The following is a 15616-nucleotide window of genomic DNA, read 5'->3' as shown; positions in this document are numbered from 1 at the left end:
TTTAAGCTACACCATGTGGCTCAATTTCAGTTGAGCTGTTAAAATATTATTCATAAACCCAAATTAGTCTGAGGCAGTATTTTTAATGATATCTTGGACGGTTGCCCAGATAGCTCATAACAGTTCAGTTTCTGCTACACTATATTTACCAATATTGGGTTGGGTTTACAGTAAACAATACAATGTAACAATAACCACAATTCTGTATACTGCACCACTTCTCTTGCCAAGCGAATTTTTGATTGTTAAAGATTGATGGCATTTGCAAAAGTGATAATGTTCTTCATTTTCATGACAACAAATCATGCATCTGTTACACAAAGAAACCCTGTGCAAAATAAGGTGCTCTGTCCATGTAATTCTTTCCTCATTCATTTTCCCATTTCTTTTCAAATTCAATAACATTTCCTAGATCAGTACTTCTCAACTTTTTTCCCCTACCCTAATACATATGACATGGTTTTTGCTGTTTTCAGAAGCTGTGTCTCCCAGTGGAAGTGACTCATCCTCAGAGTGCATCAGAAAGGAGACAAGAATCTGAATGCCCCTGTAGTTTCAAACATATATTTCTGCTGGTAATTCTTGGCACACATTCTTCAGATATATACCACACACCTGCCTCTCCACTAACCATTCCCACCCTATCATCCTATTCACTGACCATCATGGCAAATTTTACTGGGAAAGAAAAAATTGTAAAATCTTCCTGACTAGACTGTAAAGCCTCAAAATTGCCTGCCAGTGGCAGTGCTGCCCTACTGCCCAAGTGAGAAGAAACAACTTCAAGTAATTCCTTGCAGTTTGCAAAGCCTTGGGCCCAGAAACTAATCAATGGTTTACACTACAATAGGGATCTATTTTTTTTTTTATTTTTTTTTTTTTATTTTTTCATCTTCCATACATTTGATTTAAATGAGTTATGCATTTCCATTTTTACCCCAAATACAGATTGCAGAATCATATCAGTTACACATTCACAATGTTTACATAATGCCATATTAGTGACTGTTGTATTCTGCTGACTTTCCTATCCCCTACTATCCCCCCTCCCCTCCCCTCTCATCTTCCCTCTCTATCTCATCTGTTGTTGTTCCATTCTCTCCTTTCCCCACCTTTCCCCTCACAACCTTGTATATGTGTTTTCGTATAAAAATGAGGGTGTCCTTCCGTTTCCATGCACTTTCCCTTCTCTCTCCCTTTCCCTCCTATGTTAAAAACAAAACAATAAGGTTGTTCCACCAAGTTTGGGAACTTGAAAGTAAGAGACAGAACGAAGCATGATCACCATAATGCGCTGTGGGAAAGAGGACAGACATCAGAACAATTAAGGCATAGCACAATTATTGCTGTGTCCTTTCAATAAACCCCATTACTTAAAGTCAAGTGAGTTACTTCTTACTTCTTTATAATTTGTAATCTCTTCCTTATGATAGTAAAGGCACTAATAAATTTCTTCCATCTTTCCTATTTAAATAACAAAAATAATATCTAATTACAAGCAAAAAATATGGATTTTTCTCTTTAATCATGTCACTTATCAAAACCTTACTGCTCATTCTATACTTAATAATTTATAAACATTAATAAGCTCTTTTATTGGTAAAACAAATGAATTAAGTAATTTCACTTTTCCAACAATTACAAATACAATTACAAGCAATAATCCCCACTTTCTTCCTCTCTGAATCTAGGCAGTGAGTCTTAAAGAGAAATAAAAAATTTTTGGAAAAGGCTCAGAATCAATAGGGGAAAGGGTTTCAAATAACATGAGACTCTGAAGCACCTTCCCTGGGTGTGTGCCCACTCTGTTACCTTAGAATCTGTACTGTGGTAGCTCATCATTGCAGACAGGGTGATGGAATGGAACCAGGCTAAGAAAATCTATCTATAATGCCACCTCATCTATCTATGTTTTGCAAGCTCCTCTGAACAAGATTAATGCTTCTAGATAGTTAGGACCTATCTTCCAAAATGAGTGGCAGGAAACAATGCATGGGTGAACACCTAATTAACTCTACTGCTGTGATGACTCCATAACATAACCAGCAATTCTCCAGTATTTTAATTATCAACTCTGTGCACAGAATTTCCCAAACTTATCCCTTTCACTTTATCCTCTGTCCCAAGTTCCAAATCTGCTTCTCCAAATTACTGTGTAAAGTTTCTAACAAGATGTTTGTCTCTTAAAATTGACCATGTCCAAAATTAAATTCACTTTCTTTATGTTTTTATGGTACCTATGTTTACTTAGGCAAAATACATTTTCTCTGAATCTCAGTTTCCTCATTTGTCAATTGGAAAGAATAACACTTTCCTTGTATTGCTGAAAGAATTAGTACATTAAATAATAACAATTATAATTTCAGTTATCCTATATCCAATAATGTATTACCAAGTGATGTAATGATTTCTAATGCCACAATTTCTCCCACATTCAACATTCCTTTCTGTCCTACTTCCTGCTCCTGAGGAACTCCACACAGCAATAGCAAGAGCTATCAGCTTCAGCTACAAATGCTATGTACTTATATTAGCTCCCCACAACAAAAATTCTGAAGTCACCAGAAATTAGAATGTCCAGAAAGTTCTATAAGAAAAACCCTGAAGTAAAAGATACTATTTGAACATAAATGATTTCAGGAAAATGGAAAGTGACATTTTTCCATCCATGCAGTTAAGTCAAAGCATGCTCCCTTATCCAGTGACATAAGATCACCAAACATAAGAAGGTAACATTTTATTTGGATTCAATTTCTACTAAAAAGGGAAAATTTTTAGATAAATATTGAATTTACTGATATGTAAATAGTATATACTTTTGAATTAATATTTCTTTTTCCTTTTTATGATCTTTAGAAATTGAAGTACTTTTGATAAAGTATAGCTAGTCAATCTAATAGCTTATAATATAATCTAAATACATAGAAAAAATAAACAATCATCTGGTGAGAGTTGATAGCAAAAACAGACCCAGATCATCATCATCTTATCCTCTTTCTCTCCTCCTCCTCCTCCATGATTGTCACCACCACCACCACCATATTACACTTACTAAAGAAAAGGTATATCTGATTCATGGGTCATACATCTTCAAATTATCTTCATTTCATTCTATTTTGAACTGCATATCAGTGATTGAGTTATCAAAATCATGGACAAAAATTTGAGAAAGAAAAAAAACAAAGACAGAAATACAAAGTATATCATCTAATATAACTCAATAACTTCTTTATTCCCTGGTCACCACAGGTGCCTAAGCTTTAAAGGTAGATATTAAAATGAGAAGAATACATAGAGAGGAGCCAAAAGGGAAGTCCACTGGGAGCTTCCTCTAAGTAATAATTACATTTGACTTATGCAAGTTATATACACTAAACTTACTATCTTTCAATTACTCACACATGCACTCACAACTACATAGTACACAGAATGGAAAATCAACAATGATAAAATCCCACAATTCAAATTCTTTCAATTTCCAGTCAAACAGAGCCAATCTCCTTCAACTAGTCTTCAGTAATTCCAAATCTATAATTTTGATTTATATTTTAAAATTGAATAGTTCTACAGTCTAACCTTGTGATCTATTAAAAGAAGAATGGGGAAAGCCCACTTAATTTTATGTGATACATGACTATAACAAAAATGAGATTTGTTATATTTTAAATTTACAATTAAAAGAGAATTAGAGATGCATGAAAATTTCTTTTAAATGTCAAATATTAAACAGCCCCTTCAAAAATCATATAAAATTAACACCAGCCTGCATGGGACCCAGGCTCACAGTAGGCCCAGTCCACTCCTCCACCAGCTGGGCAGATACCTGCCAGATCCTAGCCTCTTGTGCAGGATTGCCGCTTCCAACCAGCAGGCTACTCTAGGCCAAGCCCACAGGCCCACATCCACCCATGCCAACTTGCACAGGACCCAGGTCCAGGAAGCAGTAGAATACATTGAGGGACAACAGCAGGGTCTGGAAATCCAACATCAAGGTGAGGTACAAACAATCTGCACAGGTAGTACAAGAATATAGGGAAAAACTCTAATATCTCAGATCTGCAATGCAAGAAAGGAAGACACATAGACAACATGAAAAAACAAAGGAGGAAAGTGCCCCCAAACAAACCAGGACACTATAATAACAGAATCCATGAACAGTGAAGTTGATGAAATGTCAGAGGAGTTCAAAAGGTTCATAATTAAAATGACCTGTGAATTAAAGAATGACCTAAATGAGCAAATACAGGCAAAAATTGATCACTCCAACAAAGAGAAAAAAAGAGCAAATAGAGGTAGCAAAAGATTACTTCAAGAGAGAGATAGAGACTCTGAAAAACAAACAGTGAGATATCCTTGAAATGAAGGATACAATAAATCAAATTAAAAACTCAATAGAAAGCATAACCAACAGACTAGATCACTTGGAAGAAAGAACATCAGATAATGAAGACAAAGTATACAATATGGAAAATAAGTTGGTCACACCGTGAAGACAGTAGGAAACCATGAACAGAACATCCAAAAATTATGGGACAGCATCAAAAGAGCAAATCTAAGAGTTATTGGGATAGAGGAAAGCACAGAGTTTCAAACCAAAGGAATGCTCTCATCAATGAGATAATATCAGAAAATTTCCCAAGCATGATGAACGAATTGGAAAACCAAATACAAGAGGCTTACAGGACACCAGATGTACAAAATTACAACATTAGAATGAAAATGCCTACCATACAGAATAAGGATAGAATCTTAAAAGCCACAAGAGAGAGGAATCAGATCACATATAGGGGGAGACCAATTCATATCTCAGGAGATTTTCAACCCAGATCCTCAAAGCCAGGAGATCTTGGAACAACATATACCTAGCTCTGAAAGAAAATGAATACCAACAAGAATCTTATATCCAGCAAAACTAAGCTTTAGATTTCATGATGACATGCAAACCTTCCATGATAAACAAAAATTAAAAGAATTTACAACTAGAAAGCCTGTACTACAGAACATCCTCAGCAAAATATTCCAAGAAGAGGAAATGAAAAACAATTATGAAAATCAGCAGAGGGAGGTATTACACTAAAGGAAAATCTGATCAGAGGAGAAACCAAGTCTCATTAAATACCAAAAATAAACAAAAAGGGGTAGGAATAAAAATCATGTCACAATAATAACCCTGAATGTTAATGACCTAAACTCACCAATCAAAAGACATAGACTAGCAGACTGGATCAAAAAAAAAAAAAAAAAAAAGACCCAACAATATGCTGCCTCCAAGAGACTCATCTCAGGAAAAGACATCCACAGACTGAAGGTAAAGGGTTGGGAAAAATCATACCAATCACATAGACTACGGAAGCAAGCAGGGGTTGCCGTCCTCATATCAAATAAAGTAGACTTCAAACTAAAGTCAGTCAAAAAGGATAAAGAAGGATGCTATATAATACTCAAGGGAACCCTATACCAACAAGACTTAACAATGAAAAATATATATGCCCCAAATAATGAAGCATCTATGTTTATCAAACAAACTTCTCAAGTTCAAGAGTCAAACAGACCACAACACAATAATTTTGAGTAACTTTAACACACCTCTTTAATCACTAGATAGATCTTTCAAACAAAAGCTGAACAAAGAAACTACAGAACTCAATAATACAATCAATAACTTAGACTTAACTGACATATATAGAATATTTCATCTTTCAGCAAGAGAATACACTTTCTTCTCAGCAGCACATGGATCCTTCTCTAAAATAGACAATATACTACGCCACAAAGCAACTCTTAGAAAATACAAAAAAGTAGAGATACTACCCTGCATTCTATCAGATCATAATTGAATGAAATTAGAAATCAATTATAAAATAAAAAATAAAATCCACTCCAACACCTGGAGACTAAATAATATGTTACTGAATGAACAATGGGTTGAAGAAGACATCTAAGAGGAGATTTAAAAAATTTTAGAGGTGAATGAGAACACAGATACAACATATCAAAATCTCTGGGACACTATAAAAGCAGTTCTAAGAGGAAAGATCATTGCATGGAGTACATTACTTAAAAGAAGAAAAAGTCAACAAATAAATTACTTAACATTACACCTCAAAGCCCTAGAAAAAGAAGAACAAATCAATACCTAAAGCAGCAGAAGACAGGAAATAATTAAAATCAGAGCTGAAATCAATGAAATTGAAACAAAAGAAATAATTTTTAAAATTGACAGAATAAAAAGGTGGTTATTTGAAAGAATAAATAAAATTGACAAACCCTTAGCCATGCTAATGAAGAACAGGAGAGCAAAAACTCAAATCACTAACATACATGATGAAAAAGGAAATATCACAATAGACTCTACAGAAATACAGAAGATAACTAGAAATCATTTTGAAAACTTGTACTCCAATAAAATAGAAAATATCAAAGGCATCAACAAATTTCTATAGTCATAAAACTTGCCCAAATCGAATCAGGACGATATACACAATTTAAACAGATCAATTTCAAGTGATGAAATAGCAGATACCATCAAAAGTCTACCAACCAAGAAAAATCCCAGGTCTGGATGGATCCACAGCCAAGTTCTACAAGACCTTTAAAGAAGAACTAATACCAATACTCTTCAATTTATTTCAGGAAATAGAAAAAGAGGCAGCAGTTCCAAACTCATTTTATGAGGCCAATATCACCCTGATTCCAAAACCAGGCAAAGACACATTAAAAAAATAAAACTTCAGACCAATATCTCTAATGAACATAGATGCAAAAATTCTCAATAAAATTCTGGCAAATCAAATACAAAAACATATCAAAAAGATCATGTACCACCACAATCAAGTGGGATTCATCCCAGGGACATGAGGTTGGTTCAACATACAGAAATCAATAAATATAATTCATCACATTAATAGACTTAAAATAAGAATCACATGATCAGAGCTGGGGATGTGGCTCGAGTGGTAGTGTGCCCACCTAGCATGCGTGGGGCACTGGGTTCTATCCTCAGCACCACATAAAAATAAAATAAAGATGTTGTGTCCACCAAAAACTACAAAATAAATATTAAAAAATTCTCTCTCTCTTTAAAAAAAAGAATCATATGATCATCTCAGTAGATGCAGAAAAAGCATTTGACAATATACAGCACCCCTTTATGCTCAAAACACTAGAAAAATTAGGGATAACAGGAACATATCTCAACAACATAAAGGCTATCTATGCTAAGCCCCAGGCCAACATCATTCTAAATGAGAAAAATTGAAGACAACCCCTATCTTTCACCATGCACAAAACTCAACTCAAAATGGATCAAGGACTTAGGAATAAAACCAGAGACTCTGTGTCTAATAGATGATAAAGTAGGCCCTGATTCTTCATCACATGAGATTAGACCCCAACTTCCTTAATAAGACTCCTGTGGCACAAGAATTAAAATCAAGTATTCATAAATGGGATGGACTCAAACTGAAAAGTTTCTTCTCAGCAAAAGAAACAATCAATGAGGTAAAAAGAGAGCCTACATCTTGGAGCAAATATTTACCCCTCATACATCAGATAGAGCACTAATCTCTAGGGTATGTAAAGAACTCAAAAAGCTAAGCACCAAAATAACAAATAACCCAATCAACAAATAGGCCAAGGACCTGAACAGATACTTCTCAGAAGATGTTATACAATCAATCAACAAATATATGAAAAAATGTTCATCATCACTAGCAATTAGAGAAATGCAAATCAAAACCACTCTAGGATTTCATCTCACTCCAGTCAGAATGGCAGCTATTATGAAGATAAACAACAATAAGTGTTGTCGAGGATGTGAGGAAAAAGGTACACTCACTCATACACTTCTGGTGGACTGCAAATTGGTGCAGCCAATATGGAAAGCAGTATGGAGATTTCTTGGAAAATTGGGAATGGAAAGTCCATTTGACCCAGGTATCCCTCTCCTCAGTCTATACCCAAAGGACTTAAAAACAGCATATATAGGAACACAGCCACTTCAATATTTATAGCAGCACAATTCACAATAGCTAAACTGTGGAACCAACCTAGATGCCCTTCAATAGATGAATGGGTTTTTTTTTTAATGTGGCATATATATACAATACTCATCAATAAAAGAGAATAAAATCATGGCATTTGCAGGTAAATGGATGGAGTTAGAGAAGATAATGCTAAGTGAAGTTAGCCAATCCCAAATAACCAAATGCTGAATGTTTTCTTTGACATAAGGAGGCTGATTCATAGTGGGATAGGGAGCGGGAGCATGGGAGGAATATACAAACTCTAGATAGGGCAGAGGGGTGGGAGGGGAAGGGAGGGGGCATGGGGTTATAAATGATGGTGGAATGTGGAATCATTATTATCCAAATTACATATATGAAGATACGAATTGGTGTGAATATACTTTGTATACAACCAGAAAAATTAATAAATAAAACAACTTGGCTTTTTTACTTCTAAAAAAAATCAAATAAAATTAGAAAGCAATAAAGAACTGAGTAAATGGAATATGCAATTAAAAGGATGACAAAAGGCTAATATGCTAAATATTATTTATACACACACACATATATATATACACATATATATGTATATATATAAAGTATATAAAATGACATGTCAGAATATAATGACATTAATTTTCAAATAATGAACAAGGTATACAAATGAAAAGTCAAATAAGAATGGTTACATACAGCCAATAAGCAATACTAAGGAAGAATATTTGATCACCTAATCATAAGAAATATTTCAAAACTTCACTAATGAATGTACCAGAGATTTTAAAACATTAAATAGGTATTCAGTGCCTAAAAGGGCAAAATATGGAAATGTAAATGATGTAGTTTTTCAGAAAAATAACATGGCAAGGTGAGAAGATAAATTAGTAAGTAAAAAAGTGTAGAACAGGGTTAGTGTATATGCCCATCTACATTACACATATATTCTTCCAGAAATAGTTATACATACACAACACAAGTACCAGAGCCAGGTCATTACCATGCCTTTCACCTTTGTGGGACTATTTGAATTAAAATAGTATATTTTACTACAAGACTTTTTTTTTTTTAACCAGGGACTGGAGGCCTAGGATAAGAGGGAGATTTTGTTATAATATAACTTGTTTTTTATTTATTTCCCCTGTGTTTACATAACCATTTAAAAAGAAATAAACAAACTGATTTTAAAAATAAATAAATCTTTTATATTCTTTAACCAAATAATTTTTATTCTGAAATATTATTCTAAATAATTTATCTGAAATCCAAACTATTCATAATGATGCTTGTGGAAAAATCATAGCAGTAAAAAACTGGCAACCTAAATATCTGATAATGGAGGAATTAAATAGTGATAAGTGTGTGTAATGTTACATTAAAAATTTAATCAAGAAACGTTCAAACCATTATTAAAATTAATAAGTACCAAATACATACAATGTGTATACAGAAGGAAATATGATTTACTGCTACTGGTAAAACATTAATAAAAATAAGAAGTGAGAGATGAAATTCAACTAGGAGAGATGGGTCAGAAACTAAGTAAAACTAGTATGGCCTACTTAAAGAGTAAGGGAAGACATCCCCATACCTCCCACAGAAGGCCTGAGGCAACTCTTATTATAGCACTGTCCTCTAACAGTCATAACGGTAGTTTCATGACTCCAGATTAAACTTTGTGCCACTCACAATAACAAAATTCAAAGATATGTGTCTACATAAAAATGTTAAACCCAACAGATTTTCTGTAAATATTTTTTTCCCAGTGTGTTTTGGTCAGGAATTGTTTTTGAAAGAGGACAGCATTTAGAATTTTTTTTGGCAACTTTAGGTTTTTTTTATTTTTTTAATGACAATTGTATCTAATTATGGCATACAACATGATGTTTTGACACATGTATAAATTTTTGAATGGCTCGATCAAGATGATTAACATTCCCATTCTCTCATTTATTTATTAATTGGTAGTGAAAACACATAAAATCTATTCTCTTAACAATTTTCAAGTATCTAATACATTGTTATTAACTACAGTCACATATTGTATAATAGGTCTCCTGAATTTATTCCTCCTAGCCGAATTTTTCTATCCTTTGACCAATATCTCTCAATTATCTTCACTCCCAGTCCCTGGTAATCAGTAGTCTATTCTCTGAGTTTGACTTTTTTAGATTCCACATATAGTGAGATCATGTGGTATTTATTTTTCTCTACCTGGCTTATTTTACTTAACATAAGGTCCTCCAGATCACCCATGTTACTATCAATGACAGGATTTCCTTTTTTAAGGCTAAAGAGTACTCCATGTATTCTACATTTTCTTTATCCATTTCTCTACTGATGTACTTAATTGCCTCCATATGTAGGCCATTGTGAATAATGCTGCAATTAACATAGAAATGCATACATCTCTTTAATACACTGATTTCATTTCCTATAGATGTATGCCCAGTGGTAGAATTGCTAGATCACATGGTAATTCTTTCTATAGTTTTTGAGGAACCTTCATACTGTTTTCATAATAGCTGTACTATCAACAGTGTACAAGTTCCCTTTTCCCTACATCCTTACCAATGCTTATCTTTTTTTCTTTTCTTTCTTTCTTTTTTTTTTTTTTTTTTTTTTTTGGTACCAAGGATTGAACTCAGGGGCTCTCAACCACTGAGCCACATCTCAGCCCTATTTTGTATTTTATTTAGAGACAGGGTCTCACATAGTTGCTTAGTGCCTCTCTTTTGCTGAGGCTGGCTTTGAACTTGTGATCCTCCTTCCTTAGCCTCCCAAGCTGCTGGGATTTCAGGTGTGCACTCCCGCATCCTGCTTCTCTTTTTCTTTTTTATAATAGCCATTCTAACAGATGTGAGATGACACCTCATTTGGGGCTGCTGTTGTTTCATTTTATTTCCTTTTAAAAATTATTTAATTTTTTGTGGTACTAAGGATTAAATTCAGGGCTTTGTATATGCTAGATAAGCACTCTACCACTAAGCTCAATTGACAGTACCCCCACCCTACCCAATTCCCATTTTATAAAATTCTGGGGTGGGGGTCTAGCAATGTGGCTCTTTGGTAGAATGCTTGCTTGGCATGCCTAAGTCCCCAGGTTCAATTCCTAGCACATAAGAAAAAAAAATTGAGATAGGGTCTTGCTAAAGTGCCCAGGCTGACCTCAAATTTATAATCCTCCTGCCTCAGCTAGGATTACAAATATGTGCCACCATATCCAGCTTCAGTGGTTATTTGAGACAAGTTCTCACTAAATTGCTGAATCTGACCTCAAACTTGTGATTCTCCTTTCTCAGCCTCCCAAGTCATTGGGATTATAGGCATGTACCAATGTGCCCTTCATTGTGATTTTAATTTGCATTCCTCTCATAGTTAGTTATGCTGAATATTTTTTAATGTACCTGTGGGTAATTCATATGCATTGTTTTCAGAAATATACAACCAGGTCCTTTGTTTATTTTTTAATCGGGTTGTTGTTTTGCTCTTGAATTGAGTTCCTTACGTATTTTTAATGTTAAACCTTTAGAAGATGTTTGATTTTCAAATATTTTATCCAATTCCGTAGGTTATTTCTTCACTCTGTGTTGTTTCCTTTGCAAAAGATTTTTAGTTGTCTAGTTTCTAGTTGCCTGTGTTTTGGGGCCACATTCATAAAAGCATGGCTAAAACCTATGTCATGAAGATTCCCTCCTATGTTTTCTTCAAGTAGTTCTGTTTCAGGTGTTACATTTAAAGTCTGTGATTTTGAGTTCATTTTTGTAAATTCATTCTCTTGCATGTAGATATCCAATTTTCTTCAACATTTATTGAAGAGACTGCTTTTTCCTATTGTGTGTTCTTGGCATCTCTGTTGAAAATCAGTTGAACATAAATGTGTGGATTTATTTCTGGGTTCTCTAGTATGTTCCAGTGGTCTAAGTGTCTGTTTTTAATGCCATCTATGCCATGATATTTTGATTATTATAGCTGTATAGTATATTTTGAAGTCAGATAAGATGATGCTTCCAACTGTTCTTTTGCTCAAAATTGCTTTGAGTATTCAGGATCTTCTGTGATTCCATATAAACTCTAGAATTTTTTTTCTTTTCCTGTGAAAATGTCATTGGAATTTTGATATGAATTACACTGAATTTGTAGATTTGCTTTGGGTAGTTTGGATATGTTAACAACATTAATTCTTCTGATCTCCCACACATAAATAAAGGTAAATACTGCTTATAGTTCAGAGCTAATTCTTCTCTCTTTCATTTATGTACACCAGTATGTATGTATTCATATAATTCAGCTATATTTTGGCTAGGGATATAGTCCAGTGAGAGCACTTTCCTAACATGCATACATCTGTGTGCCACCAAACACACACACACACACACACACACACACACGCATAAAGAGATGTATGTCTATATACATGGAAAAATGGCCTAATATTTAAAATCCATGAACATAGAATATCATCCCATTATTTATGTCTTTCTTCAATTTTTTTCAATATTTTACAATTAAAACCCCAAAGGTTGTAGGCTACATAAAAATATTAAACCTCTTATATATTTTATTTTTGTCAGTTTGTTGTCTAAATTAGTCTTGATCAGTTTTGTGATTTTTTCTTTTTTCCTTTTCAGTGAGGGGAAGACATTGAGATATTATTTATCTTTAAATATTAAAATGACCTATGTGAAACAAAAAATGTTAAGCCTTTATAAATAAGTGGATAAAAACAATAACAAGTGTTGGGGTTGTAGGTTAGTGGTAGCATGCTTACCTAGCACATGTAAGGCAATGGGTTTGATCCTCAGCACCACATAAAAATAAATAAATAAAATAATGGTATTGTGTAAATCTACAACTTAAAAAAAAAATTTAAAAAGACAATAATAGAGGCTGGCGTTGTGGCTCAGTGGTAGAGCACTCGCCTAGCATGCGCAAGGCGCTGGGTTTGAGCCTCAGCGCCACATAAAAATAAATAAATGAAATAAAGGTATTGTATCCAAAAGAACTAAAAAAAAAAAATTAAAAAAATAAAAAGGACAATAACAAACATCACAACCAATTTTAAAAAACAGAAAATGTTAAACAGCACTGGTAATCAGAGAAATACATTTTAAAGCAATATTGGAATTCAAATTCTCGCTTAAATATATAACATGCATGAAATGGATACTCAAACAACACTGATTGCAATTAACTAATACAATTTCTTATAAAATTACTTTGTCAATAAACAAATCAAGACCTTTCAAAAAGTTCACATATTCTGACTCAACAATTCCATTACCAGGCATCTAACCTAAATAAATTATTCTACATGCAGAAAAAAGCACAAGGATTTTTTTTAAGCAAAGAATATGTAGAACAATACGAGTAAATAAAAATGAAATTGGTTGAATTTACAATCAATATTATGCATTAATTTTCATGTTTATAAATATAAGTGTGAATATAAATATATTCATTCAAAGAGTCAGGCACAGTGGTACACAGCTATAATCCCAGTGAATCAGGAAGCCAAGGCAGAAGGATAAGAAGTTCAGGCCAGCGTGGGCAACTTAGTGAAACCCTGTCTTAAAATAAAAAAATTAAAAGGACTGGGGATTTGGCTCAGTGGTAAAGCACCCCTAGTAACTATCTATTCATCTAAAACTTCAGTGATGACAATCCCTAGTAACCCCCCTTTCCCCTTCAAAAAACAGCCTAATTACAGCAAATACTCAACTCTCAACTATCCTTGATTTTACAGCCTGGGAAAGGGCACAGACCTTACTTCACTGAATTCTTTCTACAATTAAGTACCTAATTTGACTTGAAATTTCTTCCTCTGAACAAAATTATAGCAAATAAGGAACTATATAAGCAAGACACAAAAATGGAAGTTTTCTGAGACAGTATTGCTAATTTCTAAATGAGTCTACCAAATCACACATAAATAAAAGGTAAATACTGCCTATAGTTCAAAGCTAATTTCTAAATTTCTACATACATATATGTGTATATATAATTACATAAAATAAATCATTATTTCACAAAAGTCAGTTAATAAAAAACAGTCTAATTTTTAAAATCTTAAATTACAAAACAGTTAAAGTGGATGCGACTTTACATCATAGAAAAGATTTATAACATTATGAACACAAGTCATCAAGAATCTCCTTTATATTATGCACTCTAGTTATAATAACATGATTCAATAATTAAATGATTTTTCAGGAATATATACAAGTTGTGCCATTTGTAGATTCCATGCCTCAGTATTCTTTTGGGATGGAGTTTTGCACTATGAATAAATACCATTAGGTAAGTGCTTATGTACTGAAAAGTCCAACTACCAACAACTGGCCATATCTATCAACAGAACCATATAATATCTTATACCTATTCTTCATTTAGGTCTTGTGAAGGCCTATTTAAAAACCTGTCTTTTTTAATCTATTCTTTTAATATTCCAAAATGATGTAGTGTTGAAAGCAAGAGTGAGTAGCCATTTAATATGGGAAAACATCCATCCATCTAAAATTTCAGTAATGACAAATGATTTTGTTTGTACTTTACCATCTTTTGTTTAGCAAGGAAAAAGAAAATGATTCAAATAAACAGAAATTTGGACATCAATGATTCACTTATTTTTTTTGGAGGGGGTGCCTAATAACTATATATACAAAGGTAGAAAAGAGGTAGGGTAGAATAATAGCCTCAAAAAAAGCTGTTTTAATTTCTTTTGAACTTAAACTCCTCAATCACTTTAACTGTCTGTTTCTCTTCCTCTCTAGCACCTGAAAAAAATAGGTATGGAATAAATATGTTTAAATGAATGAATAACTCTTAGCAGGCATAAGGGACTTATAGAATCTTTGGGTACTTCCATTAAAGCATGCAAGACAGAAGTATATGATTTCCTCTTAGATACCTATTTTAGCATAGCATCATCCATCCCCTTGGAAGCCTTAAAATTTGGCTTCTCACTAAATTTCTATACTGTTCCACAACATGGAAGTTGCCAAAACAATTTCTTCACACTAATTCCTAACCCCTATATACAAATAATAATTTTTGAAAAAAGATATAAATTAATTATGTAGGGTAAATTTTAGGTGTTTTATTTGCTTTTTTATTTTTTTCTTTTAGTTATACATAACATTAGGATTCATTTTGGAATAATTATAAAGGTATGTAATATAATATTCTCAGTCCTTGTGCTTCCCTTTTCTCTCCCCCATTCCCTTCCCTCAACTGATCTTTCTGCTCTTTTCTTAGGTATATTTTTAATTAGTGCCTTGTGGAAATACATAAAGATGAGATTCACTGTGGTATACATACATAGGAAAGTTAGGTTAGATTCATTCCACTGTTCTTTCTTTATCCCATCCTTCTTCCCTCCCCCTCAATTCCCTTCTGTACTTCACTAAACCTTCCCCTGCTTTGATAGAACACACACACACCACTGTTTTTCTTTTCTTTTTAATAAAAAGATCCTCAAAAGGCACCAGCCTCCCTCTCCTTATTTCCTCTTAAAAGAAAATAAAGCAAAGAAAGAAAATAAACTTTAAAAGGATGGTAGAGAGCTAAGGGAGGAATATTTTGAAAGGATGGCTTACCTATTGCCATTTAGC

The 15616-nt window shown here is 33.4% G+C and overlaps 1 protein-coding gene across 6 annotated transcripts in view; it reads right to left on the bottom strand.

The window, feature by feature from the left end:
* Ssbp2 (single stranded DNA binding protein 2) overlaps positions 1–15616 on the bottom strand; it is a 335480-nt gene that overhangs the window by 248681 nt on the left and 71183 nt on the right. The window lies entirely within an intron of this gene.

This window comes from Callospermophilus lateralis, chromosome 5 (genome assembly GCF_048772815.1).
Source record: "Callospermophilus lateralis isolate mCalLat2 chromosome 5, mCalLat2.hap1, whole genome shotgun sequence".
NCBI classification, from domain to species: domain Eukaryota; kingdom Metazoa; phylum Chordata; class Mammalia; order Rodentia; family Sciuridae; genus Callospermophilus; species Callospermophilus lateralis.
The sequence above is the reverse complement of the archived record's forward strand: the minus strand, read 5'-3'. Positions and strand labels throughout refer to the sequence as shown.